The sequence below is a fragment of the Microtus pennsylvanicus genome, unplaced genomic scaffold, assembly GCF_037038515.1.
Source record: "Microtus pennsylvanicus isolate mMicPen1 unplaced genomic scaffold, mMicPen1.hap1 Scaffold_62, whole genome shotgun sequence".
NCBI classification, from domain to species: Eukaryota; Metazoa; Chordata; class Mammalia; order Rodentia; family Cricetidae; genus Microtus; species Microtus pennsylvanicus.
In genome coordinates this window covers 84,190-92,500 of record NW_027460996.1, presented here as the reverse complement: position 1 = coordinate 92,500, position 8,311 = coordinate 84,190, and positions in this window count along the sequence as shown.

The following is an 8,311-nucleotide window of genomic DNA, read 5'->3' as shown; positions in this document are numbered from 1 at the left end:
TTCCAAGCCGGCGGCCGCGGGCGGGCGCTCGAGGGCGGGTGTGGGGCCGCGGCGGGCCCCCCACACACACGCGGCAGCGAGGCGCAACGCCGGGGAGAGCGGGATGATCCCGGACCCGCTCCGGGCGGGGTCGGGAGACCGGGAACCGGCCGGGCGGGAGACGACACACCGCGCCAACGGGCTTGGCGGGAGAGACGGACGGCGGCCGCCCCCGGACGGGTGGCGGAGGCGGCGGGGACCGGGACGCCGCGAAAAACCGGGCCGCGCGCGTGCTCGCAAACGCGGGGGAGAGGCGGGAGGAGGGAAAGAGACGACGACACGCGGACGGTCTTCCCCTCGAGGGACGTGAGGGGGGACGCCGCGGCCCACGACGTTCGGACGGGCCCGGACCTCGGGGACGGGGAGAGTCATCGACCGGAGCCCCCGCCGCCGCACCGGAGGAAAAGAGCACGCAAGTGGGGGGTATCTCACCGCCAGGCACCCAACCCGGTGCGGTGGCGGTTCCCCACACGAGACGCGCCTTCCCGGAGGACGACGACGACGGGGCCGGAAGAGTCCCCAGACGCACCTCGGCCGGCGGACCCACCGCCACGCCGCAGACGACGGACGTCCGCTAAGCCTCCTTTGCCCTCGCGAGGTTCCCGAAACGCGCAGAGCCTGCCTCTCGCACCCTCTCGCACGGACCCACCGCCGAGACAGACGCGCCCGCCGACGCCGAAGGAAGGCCCTCCGGCGGCGACGGGCCCCGACGCGTCCGGCGACGCGCCGGGAGACGACCGACCGCCGTTCTCTCCAAAGGCCGCACCCGAGAGAGAGGTCACGACCCCGCAAAGCCAGAACCGGATCCCCGACCCCGAGGAGGGACGGGTCAACCGCTGCTCCCCAACCGTGGGAACGCTGCCGGGGAGGGGGAGCGAGGCGACCTCCACACGGCACACAACACGAGCGACGCACGCACGCGACGCGCGCGACAAGGCCGCGGTCCGCGGGAACGGCAAAGACGGGGAAGCGCGGGAGGGACCGCTCGCGGCGGGCACGGACGGTGGACGGGTGGGGCCCGGGAGCCCACCGCCACCCAGCCCCGCTCTTCCCGCTCGGCTCCGCGCCCCGACCGAGGCGCGTACGCACCCTCGGGGGAGCGGGGGAATCGGGGTCCCGCGGCACTCGGGCGTGCACGCACGCGCCCCCTTCTTTCCCCGCCACGGGTAACACGTCCCAGGCTCCGACACGGCACGCCAGCCGAATCTACGACACGCTCTCTTGCCCCGCGTGGTTCCTCCCCGGACTCGGAGCGAGGAGGCGCGGGCCGCAGCGGGTGACACAAACGCTCGGGTTTCCCCCCCCAAAGACGGGACGCGGCGAGGGGCACCCGGCCGAAGCTACGCGCATCGGGCGGTCGGGGCGTGCCGGGGCGACCCCAAGCACGCCCTCTCTCCATCGGATCGCTAGAGAAGGCACTTTTTCTCACTGAGGGCGGGCGGGACGGACCCGGCCCGACGAGCCTCCGGTCGCGGCAGCACAAGAGCAGGGGAAGCGACACACACACCGCTCGATGATCTCGAGCGCGGCGAGGCGGGGGGGTCTGCGGTATCGGTAAGGCTTTTTCTTCCTTCCCGGGGCATACTCTTGAGCGTTCGCGGACACGGGGGACCGGACCGAGAAAAAGCATACTACACAAGAGGTCCCCCGAGAGCCAGGCCTGCCTCTGCGGCAACACCCACCGGGTCTGCACCAGGCGGGGAGGCAATTCTCAGTCCGTCACCGACGGACCACCTTTAACGGTGAGAAGAAAATTAAAAAGGCCGGCCGCGACCGCTCAACACCACCCAACGGCTCACCGCCTACGGGAGAAGGCAGCGCGTGGTGGGCCGCTCGCCCGATCTCACGAGACGGCCGTGAGAGAGCCATCTTACCGCAGCGAGCCTCTCTTACCCGCTCGCCTCGACCCCCTTTTTTTCTTGATCCTCGGGATCACACACCTCGCAGAGGAACACCGCTCATGGCCGTACCGCACACAGGAGGCATACACGTCAGAGAACCGGGAAACGCCGCCGCCGCTCAGAACCGGGCACCTCTGAAGATCGGCCTGGAACGCTCCAGGAGCACCACGAGGATCGCAAGCAAGGCGCGTGCACACGAGCCCGGTCGGGAGGGGCACGTAACGCGGCAATCAGCCGACCCTCCCCCGGCTCGGAGGGAGGAGGGCCAAACAGACCCACACACGGTGGGCATAGCGAAACGCGCGACGGGGAACAAAGCCCCCGGCGCGCCTCACGGGAACCCCCACGAACCACAGCGAGGAGTGCGGGGGGGCTTTCACAGGGCTCGGGCCGGATAACCGCACCCCTGCCTTCCACACACCACCGGTAAAGGTGGGGAGGAGAGACGAGGGGCCCGCTGGCAGAACGAGAAGAGCGGCCGCCATTCGCCATGAATGTCCGTCCCTCGCCTGGCGCGGCTTAGGCCTCCGGCCCGAATGAACACAGGGCAAGCGCACCACATCGATCAACAAAGCAGAACCGGGAAGAATCGAGCGAGAGATCAAACCACAGACCCAACACATGCCACAGAAGAAAAAAAAAAAAAAAAAAAAAAAGGAAAAAAAAAAAGAAAACCCTTCACACCTCCACACCAAAAAAGAGCGGTGGGGGGGTCAACGGGGAATCCAATGAAAGAGGAGTGCACTCGGGAGGCACATAACATGAGGCAGCAGAAGGGCCGGGCCACCCTCAACCCAAAAAGGACTCATGGAGACTCGGGAGCTCCACAAGCTGGGAGGGGGGGTAAAAAAAAAAAAAGCGGTGCGCTCGGGAGGCACACGGGAGCAGAGGACCATGGAGGAGACTCGGGAGCTCCACAACCTGGTCCCCGCCCGCAAAAAAAAAAAGAAAAAAAAAAAAGCACCGGGACGGTAAGGGAGCAGCATCGAGAGACGGGTCCCACCATCCAAACAGAACGGGTGACAAACCACGAAGCGGGGACGCCTGACACGCTTCACCACGGGCAAAAGCAAGGCAAGGAAGCCGGTCATCTCAAAAAGCCTCAGGGGAAAGCACAGCAGCGAGACGCGGGCTGGGCTAGACGGGGGAAAATAACACCCAGTGAGGCTCGGAAGAGAGACCGCCACCTAGCGTCCTTTAATGTCACCCAATTAAAGGACAGCGTGTCAGCACCTATCTGCAGGTACAATAAGGACAGATAGCAATTATTAGAAGAATGGCAACAGGTACGGGGAGTCATTCACAGACCACACAGAACTCCTGAACGTGAGGCTGGGTGAAATGTCCCAAAAATGTCCCCATAAACAAGAGAACCGACCCTCAAAGGAACAACTGGTCGACCTCATAACCATGAAAGGACCGAGAGAGCGAGGTGGACATGCCAGAAAGCCGGGCGCCCAGCCTCCTCCCGGCCGAGGACCCTGCGACCAGCCGCTAGGGATGGAGAAGGGCAAGAAGAAAAACTTGGGGGGGAATCTCGAGTCCAAGAAACCGGGGACCAGTGAACAGGGGAGCCGGGACCACCACCTCCTCTCGGCCTCGAGAACACGAGGCCCGCCGCTGGGCTCTCGCAAGACCGAGGGCAGGAGAAAGGGGCGGGCGGGGGAGAGCTCCGAGACACCAACGAGTCCGGACCAGGGAGGCGAGAAAGACGGGACCACGGCCTCCTCTCGGCCTCAGCATGGCAAGGCCCGCCGCTGAGGACCGAGGGTTCCTGGCAAGAGGAAGAAAATAAAAAAGCTCCGAGAGTCCGGAACAGGGAGGCGAGAAAGCCGGGACCACGGCCTCCTCTCGGCCTCAGGATGGCAAGGCCCGCCGCTGAGGACCGAGGGTTCCTGGCAAGAGGAAGGAAAAAAAAAAAAAAAGGTCCGAGACCCCAACGAGTCCGTGACGGGGCAGCGGGGAAGCCGGGATCAACCATCGCCTCCTCTCGGCCTCGGGTCGCCGGGTCCCAGGGCTCTTTAGAAGAGAGAAAAAGCAAGGGAAAAGCAACTTTTAAAGCCGAGGTATTTCACCGATCCTGGGCCCGGGTGGACCCGACACCTAGCGGGAGTACGCAAACGACTGAAGCCTTCTGGTCGACCCGCTCAAGTCTCCCAGCACCCTCTCCAGCTGGTCCCGTCACTGGGTTCCATCCCCAACGCACACACCCATGGGTGACTCTTCCGGCACAACCTCCTACACAGAGACCGTCCCCAAGCACGACACCGACTCCGGGACACACCCGCCTGCCGGGCCGGGACTCTCGTCACTCTTTCCGCCTCACAAAAGCCATTTCGCCCCGTCCTCGTCAACGACCGAGCACCAGGAGCGTTGCAGAAAAAGGCCACCGCTAGGGGGCGCCCGACTACCGACCGCCATAGATCGCTCGCTCGCTCGCTCGCTCGTTCGGCCGCGACCGCGGCGGCGGCGTCTTCACCTTCTCTGGCGTGACAGCGTCCTTCCACGCTCACGCCCGGAGGTGGCACGGGCCCACAACAGGACAGGGAACTCCCCTGTCGGTTCCCCCACCCCTCCCCATCCCACCCCCGAACACGGTGAACGGCGGGCCGGGCTGGACATTCGGGGCTACGAAAACGAAAGTACGACCGAGACCACAGGCAGCTAGGAAAGCAGGCGAATCGATCGCTCGCTCACGGGGAAACAAAGAGCGTGTCTGACAGATCGGTGACAGGACTAGATGGGCCAGGGGCTTCTGCAACCATTAGGGCATGGTGAGAGGGAGGGACCGAGGGGGACCGAGGGGGACCGAGGGACCGAGGGAGGAAGGGAGGGAGGGAGGCGGCAACGGCAGTTCCCTGCCATCTAAGGTCTCCTTTCACCATGGCCACTGCTTGCTTGCTTGCTTGTGGTTCTTTTTCTTCACCCCACTCCCCACGCCCTCAGCCCACACTTCTCAGACTAAATACCGAGTCAGAGAAAATTAAAACAGACGTGGAATAGTTTTTTTAAAAAATAATAATAATAATAATGAAATAAAAATAGTGTTTCAAAAATCCCACTCGGATTTCATTTCCGGGAATAATATCGTCATAGTGATGTGTTGTGAACATTTTCACTTAGAACAGAAAAAATAAACAGGTCACTTTAGTCATTTCTTGGAGAGGGTCTGTTTCCCCACCACGATGGTTCGCACTTGCTGAGTTGCTGAAGATGATCTCCCGATCCTCGTGTTTTCAGTTTCTGAGTGCTGCTGACATGACAGACATGGGCCCTCACACTCGAGTTTATGAGACACTACTGAGAGCGTGGAGCCCATAGGACAAGGCTTTGGCTTTCCCTTCCCCTCCAACATAAGCCAGATAAATAAGTAAATAAATAAATTCCCAGCAGCAGAAGCATGAAAGCAGCTTCTCAGACCCTTTAGAGCTCCTGAGTTACAGTCATGGCAGAGGATATGACTAGGCCAGGGCTCCCTTCACAACCACCATCCAGGCCTGCCTGCCTGCCTGCCTGCCTGCCTTTTTTAAATGCCAGTTTACTAAAATTTTAGTTATTTTTAATTGCGTTGGGAGGCTAGAAATTTTTGGGTTTTCGTGAGTGGGCAGACATATGAAAGAAAGGAAGAAAGGAAGGAAGGAAGGAAGGAAGGAAGGAAGGAAGGAAGGAAGGAGAGAAGGATCAGAGCAGTGAATATACAGGTGCACAGTCCTTACACCAATGTTGACTGCAGATAGAAAAATAAGAGGAAGAAAAAAAAAATAGAACGTCACCAAAAGGACAGCCTGGTCTATAAAAATGAGTTCCGGGACAGCCAGGGCTATTCCATGAAATTGGCTGAGTTCAAATCAGCAATTTCCCAACTCCAACAAGAATGTTGACAGGAAAGGCAACAGCTGTACACGTCAAGGAAGGCCAGTGGAGCTGTAGGCACACCCTTCACACCCTTTGAAACTTCTCTGTTGCAAAGTCACAGAGTTAGGAAAGGAAAATAACGCGTCACTGAAGTCATTCCTAGGCTAGGGCTCCCTTCACAACCATTTGAAAGGATCACAGCACTGAATATACAGACGCACGGTAATTACACCAACGTTGACTGGAAAGACACCTAAACTAACAGAGACACACACATACACAATCCATAGCATTTGCTGCCTAGCAGATCAAATGAATTCCAGTGTCAGTAGGCACACCCTTCACACCCCTTGAAACTTCTCTGTTGCAAGGTCACAGAGTTAGGAAAGGATCTTGATCTTGAACTTTCCTTAATAGTAAGTCTGTGTGTGTATCACACTCAAGCCAAGTGCCCCTCAGAGCTCATGCATGGAAGACAAAACAGAGCTCTAGAATAAGAGAGACGGGGGGGGGGGGGGGGGGGAGAGATTCACTCAAGAAAATAAAAGCAAAACCCTACACAAACCCTGGCACACAGTAAAATCAGTCCTATGAGGAAATTTGTAGCTCTGATTGCCTACTTTTTAAAAAGACTTCTAACCGGGTAATGGTGGGACACGCCTTTAATTCCAGCACTCGTTCTGGTCTCCAAGAGCTAGTTCCAGGACTGACTCAATTAGAGAGAACTAGAGAGAAACCCTGTCACAAAACAAACAAAAAAGGAATAAATACTTTATGGAAGAATAGATGGACAGATAGACAGACAGACAGACCCACACCCCATCTTCTGTCTTCTGAAGGTACCAGGCTCTCTCACAGGGGTCAGACAGAAACGCAGGCAGTGTATGTGTGTGATATCAAGCAAGCCTATACGTGATATATAGGGTATGATAGGATAATGTCAGTATTAAATTGGGGTAGGTCTCCGGAGCACAAGAACCCAAATCTGTGCTGTACTCCCTGTCACCAGAAGAGGGCACTAGATCCCCACCATGTGGTTTCTGGACATTCCAGAAATTCCATCTCTCCAGTTCTCATTCTTTCATTGTTCCTCCTGCATGCCTGCATCTAGTGAGAGAGTGGGCACCGTTCCTCCCTGCTTCTGTGTGTCTGTGTCTGTCACGTCCTGGATAGCCAGAGTGCCCGCCACATACGCCTGAGATAGATGTGGCCGGCAGCCCTGGGGCTGGGGGAAAGGGAGAGAGTGGGTTCCCTGGAGAGCCTTGGGCAGAGGCTCGGTGGATTCCCTGCAGGAGGCCTCACCGCCTCTGAGGAGCCCATGGGGGAGGGGGAAAGGGAAGGTCAACCATACAGTCCTGCCTGGCTTTTGCTTTGCTTTGCTTTGGTTTTGTTTTGTTTTGTTTCCAGGTACAGCTGTGACCAGGTCTGAATCCAGGACAGACTCCAAAGCTAGAGAAAAATCCTGTCTCAGAAAAAATAAATAAATAAATGAATGGATAGATAGCTAGATAGCCAGACAGAGAGATGATAAAAACACCTCCAAGATCAGGGAGACCAAGGCAGGCAGATCACTGTGAGTTTAAGGCTCCCTTGTTCTGCAGATTGAGATTCAAGGCCAGGCAAAGTGACACAGAGAAACCCCGTTTTCAAAAAAAAAAAAAAAAAAAAAAAAAAAAGGTGAGGGCTGGAGAGAGATGGCTCTGTGGTTAAGAGTTCTGACTGCTCTTCCAGAGGACCCAGGTTCAATTCCTACCACCCACATGGCAGTCAACAGCTGTCGGTAACTCCAAGATCGGACACCCTCAGATAGACATACATGCAGGCAAAACACCAATGCCAATAAAATGAAAATAAATAAATTATTAGGAAAATAAATATATAGAAAAGGTGTTTAGTGCATGCCTTTAATCTCAGCACTAGGAGGCAGAGGCAGATGACTCTCTGTGAGTCTGAGGCCAGTCTTGTCTACAAAGTGAGTCCCAGGGCATACAAGGGTACACAACGAAACCTTATGTTGAACAACCACAAATAAGCAAACAAATAGAGAGATAATAACAATAAAAATATTTGAGAGTTCAAATAATTGACTTCATCCACAATAAAAGAATATAAAAATAAAAATATCAAATGCACTTGAACACATTGGCACAGGAGAACGCTTGCTAAATAGAACCCCAGTAGCACAGACACTGAGAGAAAAAGAAAAAAAAGAAAAAAAAAGAAAGAAAAAAAAGAAAAAAAAAAAACAGACACTGAGAGAAACAATTAATAAGTGAGACCTCCTGAAACTGAAAAGCTTCTGTAAAGCAAAGAACATGGCCAACAAGACAAAACGACGGCCTTACAGAATGGGAAAAGATCTTCACTAATCTCCAAAATACACAAAGAAGTCGAGAAATTGGTCATCCAAAGAACAAATAATCCAATTTTAAAAAATGGAGTACAGACCTAAACAGAGAACTCTCAACAGAGGGATCTAAAATGGTTGAAAGACACTTAAATGTTGGGTCGAGGGG